Below are 16086 nucleotides of genomic sequence, written 5' to 3'. Positions count from 1 at the left end.
TCCTCTCCGTGCAATGTTGTCCCTTGGCGTAATGGCAAAGGGAAGAGAGAGAGAAACTTGGGATGGTAGAGATCCAATTTGGTTAGGAGAGAAAAAGGGAAGAGAGAGAGAAACTTGGGATGGTAGAGATTGTGTGGGATTAGGAAAGAGAAATATGGATCGTGGGAAAGAAGGCCATTAGGAGAGAGAGAGAGAGAGAGAGAGAGAGAGAGAGAACCGTGGGATATGGTGTGGGACAGAAAAAGAAGGAGATAGAGATTTGCTAGGAAGTAAGAACCATGCATGGGATAAAAGAGAGGGAGAGATAAGAGAAATCTATAGGAGAGAAACAGTAGGATGGGGGAGAAGAAATAGGGAAAAAAAGGAGAGAGAGGGAGTTAACCGATTGGGAGAGATAGTCTGGGGAGAAATACATACCGTGGGGTCTCTCTCTCCCTATTTCCCTATTTTTTTTATTTTTTATTTATTCTCTTCTCTCTTAGAAATCCCAACTTTACCGTTGATTCTTTACCTTGCTTCTAGACTGAACCACATCCATCCATTTAGCATCAAACTCATGCATATCTCTTGCAAACCCTACAACCAAATATCACCATAATATGTGGTCGAATTAATCATGAAAACCTAATAAAATTAACAATTGAATGGTGATTTCATGAATAATTACAACTTAATCATAATGACTAGTTTTAACTCTTCAACTTTCAATACTATTGCACTGGTTTTTATTAAGTTAAACCTCATGTATTTGTATTTGTCTATCCCATAATTTTAAGCAAATGGATAGCATTTCCCTTCAACATAGGACAATATGACAACAGGGGCTATATTCAAGACAATATTATGCATCCCATATAAACACATATACTCATTTTTTTAAAAACGGACAATATTTTGGTTCAATATGAGACATTATCACAAACCTGTTAAGATGCAATAATTCAACTTAACTGAAAATACACCAAATTTCAAAAGAACCATTATCATCATCATATAAGGTTGTCCACATCACAAGCTTGTTAAAGTGCATCCATAGAGTCTACCATAATATACTTTTGTTTCATTATTGTTCTAAAACCCAAATAAACAACATTGTTCCAAAACCCAAATAAACAAACAAATTGTTCCATAACCCAGATAAACATCATTGTTCCAAAACCCAAGTAAACCAACAAAAGTTTCATAACCCAATAAACATCATTCAATAACAACTTTCTCTAAAAAAAAAAAAAAAAGATTGTTCCATAACCTAGCTGCTCTTTCCCATCACCAACATCCATTTTCCTATTTCTTCTTAGCATGTGTTCTCCTCCATTTCGCGTACTTGACAACTTGCCTGGCTAAAGCTTTCTCTTGAATTGTTTGTTGTGTGGGTTGAGATGTTGCTTGTGACCTTGTTAATACTTGGGAGTTGCTACCTTCATGCTGAATCTCATCTCCTTACTTTCTCTACACAAACACAGAAAGTAAATTTCAGAAGTGATATTAGTCATGTAAGTTAAATAATCAATTGTAAATTACATTTGAGGAGTCATATATTCCTTCCTGTTTTGTTCTTTTTTTCGACGGTCTGTCACCATGAGGACATGTTCTCCTGTTGTGGCCAGGTAGGTTACAAATATCACATCTCACCACTTGAAGATTTGTTCCTAGCAGGACCCTCATCAAATTCCATTTTCCTACTTTTTCGGGGTCTACCGAGCCTTCTCTTAAGAAGTGGAGGTTGGACAATCCCAAAAGAACCATCAATCACCAAATCAGCTAATGCTGGTATTGCTTCGATTACCTCACTATATGCCTGAAGATACATGTTGATACTATAGTATGGGCTGCAATAAGCTTCAAGTGACCCCCTACTGTGTGTGATAGCTGCTGCTGCATGTTTGCATGACAACTCCATACACTTCCACAACCTATAACCACGTCTTAGCTAAAAAATTGGCCACAACCTTGCTACCATGCATATCTACCACCTCAAATGCTCGTGTATTAGCTCGGTGCATAATGCATTCTCTTTCTTTTTGTTGTACCTTGTCTAAATTTTTCTTTATATCAGGTGTGATTAGACCAACTACTGGATAGCTGCAACTCTTTTGAAACATCGTAATCATCCTACTCATATCTTTTGCCTTATCTCATCAACTATCAACATAATAGGCTAGTCTCTCACAGCTGTTATCCAATGGTTGAATGACTTTGCCATATTATTGGTTATCTGATGACTCTTCGCAGAAAAATCAGATGCATGTCTTGCTCATATCTTTGTAGGAGTACTCATCATCCAATCATATGCATCATTGGATATCTCCTTGATGGCATTCATTTCCTTCTCAAAATTGGATGACTGTTGTTGCTGATGTTGCTGACCAGAAGTGCTTCTTAAATAGCTGTCCAGAAAAAACTGACTTAAAGTTATGGTATAGATGTCTAACACAACATCTTTGATGCGCATTAGGGAATACTCTGGCGATGGCATCCGATAAACCCTAAGAAGTTTAACAATAAAAGTCAAATGTTGATTACAAATTAGTAAGTAGAAAAAAATATCCTGATTATAAGAGATTGGTAACATACCTTTCGTTTGTCTGACATAAAAATTAGTGTGAAATCATTAGATGCGTACCAAGAGCTTCACGTAGAACTTAAAAAGGAAAAAAAAACCAACTGTCTTTGCATTCAGCTTTAACTACAACATATGCCATAGGGAACATTTCATTATTCCCATCATAAGAGATTGCTGCCAAAAGAATCCCTCCATATCGACCCCATAAGTGGCAGCCATCTAGACCAATTAATGGTATGCATCCCTTTAGAAACCCAGAAACACATGCTTTGTAAATTATAACTAACAAACATTCTCTTGAAGATCGAGTTCCTTGACATGTCATGCCTTTCTTGGTACTGGATCTTGAACAAACTACCTAGAATCTTCTCCAACACCATTTTACCATATGTAGGTAGATAGGAATATGAATCCTTATGACTACCCTGAGTCATTTCCAGAGCAAGGATGTGTGCTCAGTACAACTTCATGTAAGGGGGCTTAACCTTGTAAGGTTCATGTAAGAAGGTACCCATAGACTGTACACTCATGTCTGGTTGAACTTTCAAGTGAGGAGAAGTTTTTCTACAATCCAGTGCAATGTAACACTCTTGTGATCCATTGACAAAATACATGCATGCTTCGGATTGTAAGACTTTATCATAAATATCGTAGCATTCATAACACCCTTATCGTCAACTAGTGAAGCATGTACTCACCAAGTACAACTAGGAGCCTTGCACACTGCAGTAACTCTTATTTTCTCATTCTTAGTCTTCAAGATGTCAAAACCCTCTTGAATAACATACTATTGGAGGACAACCCTAAAATAATTAACATCATCATATGTAGCTCCTAGACTAACTTTATCTTACCCTCCTCAATATCATCATCATTATAACCTAAGTCCATTTTTGGATCCCCCTGTACATCATCAACATCTGTACCTATTTTATCAATAAGGCTTCCTTCAGTTTCACTGTCATCACTTATAGAATCCAGAAGCATTTGAGATAACTCAGCTCGTGTATCTTTAATATCACTAACAACCTTCAGTACCATACTAGAAGATGCTTGAGGTACTTGTTATGAGTCATCTGCACTGTCACTAATGTTTTGAATTTCCCTTCCATCTCTACTAGTATGTGGTCTTCGGGCTGATCCATCTGTACTAGCAAAATTATTACTAACAACATTCAATCCACTTGTTTGAGCAACACTTGCACCAATAGATCTACCAGGAGTAGCAATAATAGTAGCATTAGCTATAGCCTTACCCCTTGTCTAGAGCATTAACTGTAGCATTAACAGTGGCATTATCTTGGCTGTCACTTCCATCACTGATAGCATTGGTACGTGGTAGCTTTACATAACCCATCACTTCTTCTAAAAGGAATATTTCCCCTCCTTTGGCTCCCTAAGTCATGATCCACATACCGCTTCCCACTATTTTGATCAACTGGATAAATTTTTTAGGCAACTCCATTCCGGTTTTTTTCTCTAAATACTACATCATTGGAGTATTGGTTTACTTTCCACATTCCTTTCTCATCACTAGAATTATCTTCAAGGTCATAACCCACTATTTTGATGATATCCACCCGATCTAAACCAAATAAACTGAGGTACCATTTAACAATGTTCCGTTTCTGTCGTTTTCTTGTTCCCAGAAACGGAGAAATAGACTAAAAAATGTTTGATAGAGTTGTTCTAATTCACCAGTTTCTAGAAACATAAATCAAAATTTATGCCTATTTATAATTCTTGAAACAACTTTGATGAAACAAGTCGGACTTGTTTTGTCGTTTCTAGAAACGAATTTGAGAGAAAAAAAGATTGTTGTGCCCAATAAATCTCTCAACTATTTAAACTTAAAAAGAGGCAACTAAACCCTCTCTCCCTTTTGGGCATCCAATGATACTATTGGGTTTTGTAGTGGCATTATGTCTGCAAATTTTTTTTCGAGAAGTAGGTTTATCAAACACCAAAAAATCCGTTTTTGTATCCGGAAGCATGAAAATCCATTTCTATTGTTTTTAGATATAGAAACGGTAAAAGCATTATCAAAAGGTGCCTAAGTGGACTGGCATCAACTGTCACTTCCACATGCACTTCATTAGAGATCTCACATCTGACTTTAAAACCTCACATTACGGCCTTTAAGGATATGGTCGATGACTGAATCGTATATATCACATATCATATCCAAGTGGGAATAACAATCTAGGCCAATAAGCTTTGTGTGGACCCTCCCACATCAATTAAACTATATATGACACTTCACAACCGTTGCTGTAAAATTATAAAGTGAAATTGATACATATATCAACACAAGCATGTGACGGGTATCTAAATTAAACATGGGCAGAACTAAAGGCATGAAAAATTTCCAGTCTACCAATAAACTAGATAGATTTACAAAACATCACTGTTCCAGTACCAAAACTAACAAAATAGTAAACATGGGAGAACCTTGCTGCTTACTGCCATAAGAACTTGACACTAAATTATGTAACTATAAAGAGACCAAACTGTTCAGGTATTTCCATTGAAACAATTAAACAAGCATCTTGTTGACATTAAATCTTAAAAAAATCCAATTAGGGTTCTCCAACTAATATTATACATAAGAACATCAGAAGTGATGTGCATATTAGTATCAAGGCAGAGATTTCTGCTGTGATGGGGTCTAATTATGGAAAATATCTTTGCTTTCAACAGTGTCTAATCATGGCAAATATCTTGGTCTTCCAACAGAATTCGAAAGGACTAATATAGCTTTGCTTTTCAGTCAGTGGAAAGAATCCAAGAATCCAATCAAAATTAGTGAGATGGAAAGAAAAACTCCCCTTCGTTGCAGGTAAGGCAATTCCCATTGTTTGTAGTTACTAGTTTTCCATCTTACACTATGTCTCTGCCGTTAAGTCCTCTAAGCTTGTCGGACCATTTTGGTGGAAAAATAATTCTGATAAAGGTGTATACTGGATTAAATAGACTAGTTTTTGTCCAAGTAAATTGACTAGTGGATTATGTATTGGTGATTTCGATAGTTTTAACCTAGCTCTGTTAACTTGGCAAGGGTGGCAAATTATTCATGATAGTGAGGATTTGTGGGTGCATGTTGTAAAAGGGTAGTACTTCCCTCGATCCAATTTTCTTGAAATTATTGGTCGCCAGAATAGCACATGGGCATGGAGGAGCCTATTGAAGGGTCGTGATACTTTCTTTGCTTGCTTGGGCTGAAATTTGATGAATAAATAAGCCTGCTATGGTACTCCCTATCACATGGATCCATCCCAGTCTGCTAGTTAGCAATTTGGTCCTAGGCTAGATGACACCATCCATGATATCATCTAGAAAAATGCTTCAAGTGATAAGGTGGATGCATAGTTTTGATTAAAGGGAAGCAGAAGCATCGAGGCATGGATTTAATTTAAATCTTCATATATTGAGTTAACTATCAATGGATGGCTGCAAATAGCAAAAAAACCAATGGATCTATGGCAGTAAGTAGACAGAATGATCCTAAGAAGCATATCTTGAATAGTTTGGAAATTTTAACAAGAAGCCATTGTTATATATATATATATATATATATATATCCAGAATGCATTACATGAGAAATTTGGAATAATCGAATCTAGGGCATACATTACATGAGAAATTTGAAAAAATCGAACCAAGGGCATACATTACATGAGAAATTTGGGAAAATCGAACCTAGGGCATACATTTCCAAAATGCATTACATGAGAAATCAAACGAAAATCAAACCTAAGGCATACCTGAAATTGTAGATACTCTCGCGTCTTGCAATGTTGGAGATGCCTGTCGCCTGTCGCCTGTCGCCCGTCGCCCGTCGCCCGTCGCCTGAGAAGATCCCAATTTAGGAAAAAAGAGGGGTTTCCGTCGCCCTTCGCTTGCAGAGAATACTTCGCCGGAGAACTCAAAGCAAACTGTCGTGACTGAGAAGCCTTCGCCGGAGAGGAATGGTGATGAACTCGCCAAAGCACCTAAGAGCTGAGGATCTACAGAGGAAACTGATTGGAGTATCGGCCTGAGAGCTGGCCGGTGAACAAAAGCAAATGTAAGTGGGAGTTCTTGAGTTGAAAATAAAAAGGGCAAAATCGGATTTTCAATAAAATTCAATCAACCTAACGGACTGACTCTACAAATATGCTAACGGTATCAATTTTTTAGGTTTAAATGTAATAAATGAATTTTTAGGGAAGGATATAATATAGGCAAACGTCAGGGCGATTGATGTAAATGACCTAAAAACTGACTTTAAAAAAAATGAAAAAATGAAAAAACAAAAACCAAGGTTGGTATCGAAACGGTATCGACCTTGACATCGACCCTGTGTCCGTTCCCGAGTTGTAGAACCTTGCTTGGAATGCTATTCAATATATCTCTTCATCACGACGGCCATTTTCATTCCAGGCAAAGGAAAATCAAATTAGGAGCCCCAAGATGCCAAAAAGATTCTTGGGGCTCACAGCTAGAAGTATAAGAATGAGCAAGCCATGGATCTCAGTTGACCATATTCAAAATTTTCTTTGTGACTTCAGAGATCAGACCCATACAGTGAGTACGGAAGATAGGCGAACTTCTTGACCCAATTCGTTCGCCATCCGCGCTTTTCTCTCACTCTTTCCTTCCCTTCCCTGCATAAATTAGTCTTTTGATGCAAGTCTATAAGAAGGAAGTAGCTTAATCTTTTTGTTCCTGCTGCTGTAAATCAAGAGAAGGATGGATGACATGGTTAAGGTACTTCAATCATTCTCTTATGCTACCTGTTTTTTCTGTTCCTTTATTCATCTTTCGCTGTTTTCCTTTTAAATCTCTGCTCTGAATTTTTTGAGGGCTTTTTTTTCCCTTGGGGTTACCGAACATGAACTCTAACTAGCAGTTTTTTTTTTTTTTTTTTTGTGTATTCTAATTTTGTCTTAGGGTGTCGAATGAAAGATTAAGGATAAAAGCGCCAAGTTCTAGTTTTTCTTCTTTAGAAAGAACCTATTTTTTTGGTTACACAGTTTGGTGTTTACGTTTGTGGTTTTGATTTTTATTTGGTTTTATTCCACACAGCTTCTCAATTTTGAATAATAGCAAAATTTCATGACTGAAAGATATTAACCCTGAGGATCTGTTCAGTTCATGAATTAGGGTGAAAAGGAGTGGGGTTTGTTAAGCCCAGGTTTCTGTTCAGGGGGACTTCATTTATCACAGATTTTATTGTAGTTGGAGAGGACTAATTAGAACACTTGATTTGGCTTACCCTGCAGTGGGAATTTCACTGATATATCAAACTGTAAGCTTCTCTGGGACTTAAAAGTTGAATTTCAGATAGCTTCATTCAAATTGCTCTTTACAGAACCACGTGGTAGGGGCTGCCCAGTAGTTAGTATGATGGATGCTGTCGTGATTCTCATTGATACTTTCCCATGTTGCTCATATATCTTAGGAACCATGTAAGAAGTACACGAAGTGGTTCTGCTGGGTCATCTTTAAAGCCTTGAAATTTAAATATGCACCTCAGTTTTGGATTTGCAAAATATCTTTTCCTACCATTTCTATTTCGTATTCTTTCTGTTTTCCCCCCAATTCATTCCTCTAAATGTTTGATGAAAATGGCTAATAAGAGAACGCGAATCCATTCCGGAATATTTTGCTTCAACTACAAGTGAAGACATCTTATTTTTTTTCTTCTCTATCTCAGTGGTCTAGGAAGGATACAATTTTTCCCCCGGGGTGGGGGGGTGGGGGGTGGGAGTGGTCAGTTGCATTTGGAAGTTGGAAGTAAACTCGTTCGCAAGATTGTGCTCCTTGCTCCTTTAAAAACCAGTTTCAAAGTTTTCTCCCAATAACCTAACTGGAGAACTGAGCCTGGATGACTGTCCATGAAAGCATAATTTTAATAAAAATGAACTATGGTTCCTGGTTTGAACGTGCGAATCTGATGCTTCATCACTTTGGGCTTCATCCTGAGTAGCTTAGTATTAACAGCCAAGGAATGTGTCTTAGTTCCCGCATTTGTGGACCAATTAGGAGGAACTAAAAATTGTCAGCTATCTTAGTTCTTTAGAAAACTTCTGGAGAAGTGGTTTTCTAAATTTGCTTTAAATAACCTTTTTTCTTTTAATACCACATCAGACTGCTGGTCTAATGCTCATATCAATATGCAGAATTTTTTATTTCCGCAAATTTGTTCTCTCTTTATAATATCACATTTCATTCCATGACTTTTTAATAAAGAATCTGCTTGCTATTGTAAGATGGAATGCTCTAGTGAGTGAGAAGTTATTTTTGAACGATTTAAATGAATTTATTCCCACAAATTGATACATTCATGGTGACCTTACCCTCATATTGGTATCCATGTTTTACTGCTAGTTTATACTTTAACTGAAACCTACTTTCCATCAAGGTTCAAAAAATTGTTTTGTTTCACCCTTTCAATCAATCTGAAACTACCAAAGCTGAAATTTTGCCGAAACAATGTATTTTTTCAATGTTTTTTGCTTGGCCACTTTGTTTTCGCGGGGGGTAGTTGCTAATGGACAAAATGACCGAAATTCTGACAAAACAATGCATTTTTTGGACCAAATGACTGAATTGAGCGAAATTCTGGAGAAACAGTGCTGATTTTGGATTCTGCTTCCTGTTTTGTCTTGGACATTTTAGTGAAATTTTGGCATGATTCTGAACTATGCTTTCCATCTAATTTCTTAAGACTTTCTTGCAAACAAAATATCTACCCAATTGATTTTTTTCTCCTTCATTTTGGGTATAGGGTTTAGACCGTTAAACTTACCTTGAGCATATCATGGCATGGGATGGATAGTGTAGAATTTTGAATAGAAATTGATGTTTAGTTCCTGTATTTCTTTATTTTAAAAACCTTTAACATTTATTTCCAGAAGGGAGAGGGTTTTGCAAGCTGGTGGCTTGGAGGACACACCAACCAGAGAGGGGCATAGACGCTGGCAAGCTGCTGGTGTAGCCTCTGCTGCCAGCTCAGAGAACCTTTTCACTTAGCAAAAATTAAAGAACTTCTATTGAAAAAGGAAATTCAGTTCAGAAAATGGGCATATTCTGAATGGGATACATAAGCTTAAGATAAGGAAAGCTAGACTAAGAGCATAGGATTAAGATAGCAACTCATCCATGGAATCTAATTGGTTAGCTTTTTCACCCTTTTTAGTTGGCTCTTTATCTTTTTGCTGTAGAATTATTGACATGCTACATCTCGACTTATTTTCCACTTTGTCTTCTTGCTCCAACTGAGCTGCCTTGGGGTGGCGCCTTAGGGACCTCAAACTTTTGTAGGAGGTATAGGAAGCACCTATCTGTCTGCCTTTGTTGATACAGCATGATTTTCTGTTTCTTCCTTCTTCATATAACCATTTTGTCAAATTAACTACCTTATCCACTGAGCCTATGAACGAGCTTTCTCCTCTCTTTGGCGATATAGCATGATTGGATTGGCCAAATTAGCACTCTACATGGCTCAAATCAAGCCATCTGATCCATGAGCATATTAACACAGTTTTTGTGTATGTAATGTATTCAGAGGCTGAGAACAAGTACACCATATGCTAATATATTTATTTCTGTATTTTTTATTTACTTCTCACATATTAATTAATGGCAATAGGAAAAAAAAAGGGCTGCATGTCCTGCTAGGTTTTCTCAACTATTCATCTGATCTCATGCAGGAGCAGCATCATATAACAACTATACTAGAGGATCAGGGCATAATCTGTTGGGGTTGTGGATTGCGCCTTATTCTTCCATGTTATACTCATATTTTTAAGTGTGGCTGGTGTGGGGCCGTAACAAACAAAAATGCACGGAAACACGAACATGAGTCCTTTCGGTGGAGACGTTTGCGAGACCGGTGTTTTGTCTCTACCCTTATACTCTTCATGCTGTTTGTCATATGTATGTCTTTAGAACATTTTACATTCTTTTTATGCTGTTTGTCATATGTATGTCTTTAGAACATTTTACATTCTTTTTACAAGCTCAAACCTCTAGTCAATACCTCTCTTTTCAAGACTTTCTTGTATCGTCTTGTAGAAGGAAAAATTGGGTTTGTTAGTTTTGAGTGTGATGTAGCTATAGGGTTCTCACAATGGAATGATATCAAGCTCCAAATAGCAGAGAGAAGGGCTTGAGGAAATCTAGCTGTGTGGGTTGCCAAGAAAACAAACGAGAAAACTGGAATAAACACAGACCATCAGTCTGCTACATCGATAAACTCGTATTGATGAAAATGATGAAATAAATGTCTCGGATTGTAGAACCACTTCAAGTATTACAAGTTTAAAACCCAGCTAAATAAAGGCATAGACTACCCTTCTAAATCACTATTAATCAGGGACATAAACAAAAGAAACTGTCTTGAATAGAGACCATGACAAAAAGAAAATAAAGGATAACAGATAACTTGTGGACCAGAAATCCTGGAGATACTTGGACTGTTGTCTAGACTGAACTTTAGCCTTCAAATCTGACAAATCAGTCCTACACCTGCATAGGAATATAGGACACCAGCTATAAAACCTGGAAGCAAGAGAGAATGAACAAGGAAATCCAGATCTGATTTCAGCAGGTGGCAGATACCCTATTCTGCTACTTCTCTCAATCTATGCGACAAGCTCTTGTTTCTCCTGAATCTGGGGGACTTAGTTTTAGGGTTTCTTTGCTATGGATTCTAAGAAGCCATTTCTGGCCCAGAAACTATTCTAAGCCCAGAAATAGGGATTTGTGTCGTTTCTTGTACCCTATTCCCATTCTGATATTTCTGAGAAACTATTCCTTCCTTCATGTGCCATGTTTAATGGGCACGTGGCTTAAGTTGGTGGAAGGCTACTTGACCTAGCCTTTAGAGAAGAATCAAGTCAAATAAGCTGGCGCTGCAAGCCGATCCACCATATTGGGCTGTATGAAAAATCTAATACTTCGTCTTCGACCCTAGCTTTGTTCTCCCATCTTCCGATCCAGTTCTTGTGCGTTGGGAAGTGTTGCTGCCGAAAATCCGTATGAGCTGATCCTGCACAAATACAGAAGACAGAGGCCCAGATGTTTATCCGGGGTTAGTCCTCCAACGCCCAAGTTAGAGATCGGCCGCACAACTTTTCACAAGGGTAATGGTGAGGGTTTTTCTGCATACCTTTTTTCCTATGCTCGGGGCCTCTCTTATAGTCCTTAGGGTTTAGGGTTTAGGGTTTCTTTTTTCCTTAGGAGTCCTCCTCGGGTCCGCCTCCTTTCCTCTTCAAGTCCTACTCGGATACGTCTTATCCCCTTCGTGGGGAATATTCTCTCCATGTGGTTGGCGCAGTCAGACTCCTTGCAGACTCTAACAGGTGAGCGACACGTGTCCTCTCCTTAGATACCACGTGTTCTTACCCTACTGGGCAATCAATTTGGCCGTACCAGTAGCCCCCTTACTCTCACCAGGAGGCTCTTCCTGTGGGAGTAACCAAGTTTTTCATCATTTTTTTTTTTCATTCATGTGTCCCTTCGGCCTTATTCCTTCGGCTTCGATCTTAGTTTTTCTTGAGACCGAGAACTTCAGTCAGGTCAGCTCGGCCTTGGCCTTAGCGCCCAACCGAGGTAGGGTCCTTCGGTCAGGTCAGCTCGGCCTCGGCCTGAGCTCCCAACCGAGGTAGGGACTTTCGGTCAGGTCCTCTCGGCCTTAGCCTGTGTCCCAACGGAGGTGAGGACCTTTGGTCAGGTTCGCTCGGCCTCTGCCTGAGCTCCCAACCGAGGTGAGGTCCGCTTGGCTTTGGCCTGAGCCCCCAACCGAGGTGAGGACCTTCGGTCAGGTCTGCTCGGCCTTAGCCTGAGCTCTCAACGGAGGTGAGGACCTTCGACAAAGCTAAAGCCATCAAACAAGAGAATTCCTATCTGCCGTAAACCAGCTTACATATTTTTCATAAGTAAAATCATCCGGAGAGCTTAGGATGAGGAGTTACAACTAGAAAGTGCTTAGGAGCAAAAAATTACAAAATGTGATTGCTCGCTACTTCACTACTGGTAGAATTTTCTCAAGTTCTTCGAGTTCCACAATTGGGGTACTCTCTCTCCCCCCCATAGTCTCCAGGTGATAGGAACCCGGTCGTATTACCCTTGAGACTCTGTAAGGACCTTCCCAATTCGGAGTTAGCTTTCCTTGATGCCTCGGGTCTGATATTTCTACCCTTCTGAGGACGAGGTCACCCATTCTGTACTCGTTCTTTCGGACTTTGGAGTTATAGTGCCTCGCAACCCTTTGCTGGTAGGCGGCGATCCTTTCTTGTGAGGTGTCCCTGACTTTGCTCAAGAGGTCTAAATTCGCCCGGAGTTCTTTATTGTTTTCTTCTTCATTGTAGTACTGAATCCGATGGGTTACGGCCCCTACCTCCACCGAAAGTACAGCTTCGGTGCCGTAAGTTAAAACGAAGGGTGTTTCTCCGGTGGCCGACCTCTCAGTTGTGCGGTAAGCCCAGAGGATATTGTACAACTCATCTGCCCATAACCCTTTGGCATCATCCAGTCTCTTCTTTATTCCTTGGAGTAGGGTACGGTTGGTTACCTCTGTCAGCCCGTTGGTCGGTGGATAACCGACAGATGTTTTCTTGTGATCAATGCCGAGGGCATCACAAAACGAGCCGAAAGTCGGGTTGGCGAATTGAGTTCCATTGTCCATTACCACCACCCGAGGGATTCCAAATCGATAGACTACCGCTCTCTGGAAGAAGTTCCTTACATTCTTTTCGGATATCGTTGCCAGTGCTTCGGCCTCTGCCCATTTCATGAAGTGGTCTACCGCCACCACTACAAACTTCCTTTGTCTCGTGGCCAAGGGGAATGGGCTCAGGATGTCCATTCCCCACATGGCGAATAGTATCGGGCTTGATAGGGATGAGAGCTCGGTAGAGTGCTGCCTAAGGACGGGGGCGAACATCTGGCACTTGACGCACTTCTTGACTAACGATTCCGTGTCATTCCTCATTGTCGGCTAGAACAGGCCCTGCTGCCTCAGCACTTTATGTGCCAAGGCCCGGGCTCCCAGGTGTTGGCCGCATATCCCTTTATGCACTTCTCGGAGTGCATACTCGCCATCGGCGGGGTTCAGGCACTTGAGGTACGGCACGGTGAACCCTATTTTGTACAGTGTCTCGTCCTTCAGAAGGAAGCGTGCTGACCTCATCCGTACTTTCCTTGCCTCGTCCCTATTCTCGGGGAGCTTTCCTTCCTTGAGGTATTCGGTTATGGCACTCGGCTGTGGTAGCACTTCAAAATACACCGATCGTCTAAGGTCTGCGAAGTTGGAGGTGGCCAACTGCGACAGTGCGTCTGCCTTACCTCGAATTCCTTGAAGGTTGTTATTCTTTCTCGCACTGTCTTCAAGTACCCAGCCATTCTTTGTTCTTTGGCTTTGTAGTCTCCATTCACCTGTCGTACCATGAGCTGTGAATCACTATGCACCACTAGCTCTTGTACCATCAAAGCCCATGCCAAATTAATTTCGGCTATTAACGCTTCGTGCTTTGCCTCGTTGTTGGAGGCATCAAAGTCGAACCGTAGGGCGTACTCGATCTTGAAACCTCTGGGGCTAACCAATATGATCCCTGCGCCGCTTCCTGCGCTGTTGGAAGCACCATCCATGTACAATGCCCAAGCCTTTTCTTCTCGGTCCTCGGAAGATTCCTGGGGATTGTCAGGAAGTGTCGTCTCGGCTATGAAGTCTGCGAGGGCTTGTGCTTTTATTGCGGTTCTCGGTTTGTACTGGATGTCGAATTCTCCCAACTCTATGGCCCAGTTTACCAGGCGACTGGACATATCTGGCCGCTGCAATATCTTCTTCAGGGGCTAGTCTGTGAGCACGCATACCGTATGCAATTGAAAATAGGGCCTCATCTTTCTTGCCGCTGTTACCAGGGCGTATGTCACTTTCTCCATCTTTTTATATCTTGTTTCGACATCTAGCAGGGTTCGGCTAACGTAGTATATCAGACGTTGTTGCCTTCCTTCTTCCTTCGTCAGTACTGCACTTACAGCTACTGCTGATATAGCAAGGTACAATTGCAAGGTATCCCCGGCGTTTGGCTTTGTCAGCAGTGGGGGTGCGGCCAGGTACTTCTTTAGTTGTTCAAAGGACTTTTCGCATTCCTCCGTCCACTCGAACTTCTTAGATCCCTTCAAGGCTCTGAAGAAGGGGAGGCATCTGTTAGCCGACCGAGATAGGAATCACCCTAGGGCGGCGACTCTGCCTGTTAGCTCTTGGACTTGCTTCACATTCTGGGGTGACCTCATATCTCGAATGGCTTGTATTTTCATCGGGTTGGCTTCAATTCCCCTCTCCGAGACAATGAAGCCGAGGAACTTTCCCGAGGCTACTCTGAATGCACACTTTGCCAGGTTCAGCTTCATGCCGTACTGTCTCAGCACCTGGAACGCCTTTTCTAAGTCTTGAATGTGTTGTTCCGCCTTCAGGCTTTTTACAAGCATATTGTCCACGTATACCTCCATGGTTTTGCCGATCATCCCCTCGAAGATTTTATTCACTAACCTTTGATAGGTGGCCCCTGCGTTTTTTAGCCCGAAGGGCATGACTTCATAGCAGTACAGTCCTCCCTCGGTCACGAAGGATGTCTTCGGGACATCAACCTCTGTCATCTTGATCTGATTGTACCCCGAGTACGCATCCATGAAGCTCAGCGCCTCGTATCCTGCCGTGGCATCAATGAGGAGGTCTATTTTCGGCAAGGGGTATCCGTCCTTCGGGCAGGCCTTGTTCAAATCGGTGAAGTCGATGCAGATCCTCCACTTTCCATTTGCCTTCGGGACCATCACCACGTTGGATATCCACTCCGAGTATTGGATCTCGCGGATGAACTGGGCCTTCAACAACTTCTCTACTTCTTCGTTTATTTTCTGCTGCCTTTCGGTGGCGAAAGTCCTCTTCTTCTGTTGCACCGGCTTCTTTGCTGGGTTGACATTCAGATGATGCTCTATTACCTCTCGATCTATTCCAGGCATGTCTGAAGCCGACCAGGCGAAGAAGTCAGAGTTGTTTCGGAGGAATGAGACGAGTTTTTCTCGTTGTTGCCTTGGCATTGTAGCCCCGATCTCAAATTGCCGAGCGTTATCCCCCTCTTCGGCCTCAACTTGTACCAAATCCTCAGTTGGTTCCCCCTTTGATAACTGGCGTCATCGAACAGATCTTCTATCGGGAGTGCCTCGCCCGCCTTTTCTCTTCCCCACAAGGTAGTGACGTAGCACCTCCGGGATGCCTCTTGATCGCCTCGACATTCCCCGTCACCGTTCTTGGTTGGGAATTTCATCTTGAGATGGGGTGTGGAGACGACAACCTTTAGTAGGTTCAAACCAACCCTCCCTAGTATGGTGTTGTATGCCGAGGTAATGCCTACTACCAGGAAGTTGATCATGACTGTTACTTGGCGATCTCCGGTGCCGGCTCTTACTGGCAACTCAATCGATCCCTCCACTTTTATTGGGATGCCGGAGAATCCCTGCAACGGGTGTTCGAC

The 16086-nt window shown here is 41.1% G+C and overlaps 1 long non-coding RNA gene across 1 annotated transcript; it reads right to left on the bottom strand.

The window, feature by feature from the left end:
- Positions 1-1138: 1138 nt before the first annotated feature.
- Positions 1139-6605, bottom strand: LOC122064797. The gene is made up of 2 exons (XR_006135825.1): positions 6328-6605; positions 1139-1449 (listed from the first exon to the last, which is right to left on the bottom strand). It is a non-coding gene; the product is annotated as an uncharacterized LOC122064797 (long non-coding RNA).
- Positions 6606-16086: the final 9481 nt, after the last annotated feature.

Source organism: Macadamia integrifolia, unplaced genomic scaffold (assembly GCF_013358625.1).
Source record: "Macadamia integrifolia cultivar HAES 741 unplaced genomic scaffold, SCU_Mint_v3 scaffold1765, whole genome shotgun sequence".
NCBI classification, from domain to species: Eukaryota; Viridiplantae; Streptophyta; class Magnoliopsida; order Proteales; family Proteaceae; genus Macadamia; species Macadamia integrifolia.
The sequence above is the reverse complement of the archived record's forward strand: the minus strand, read 5'-3'. Positions and strand labels throughout refer to the sequence as shown.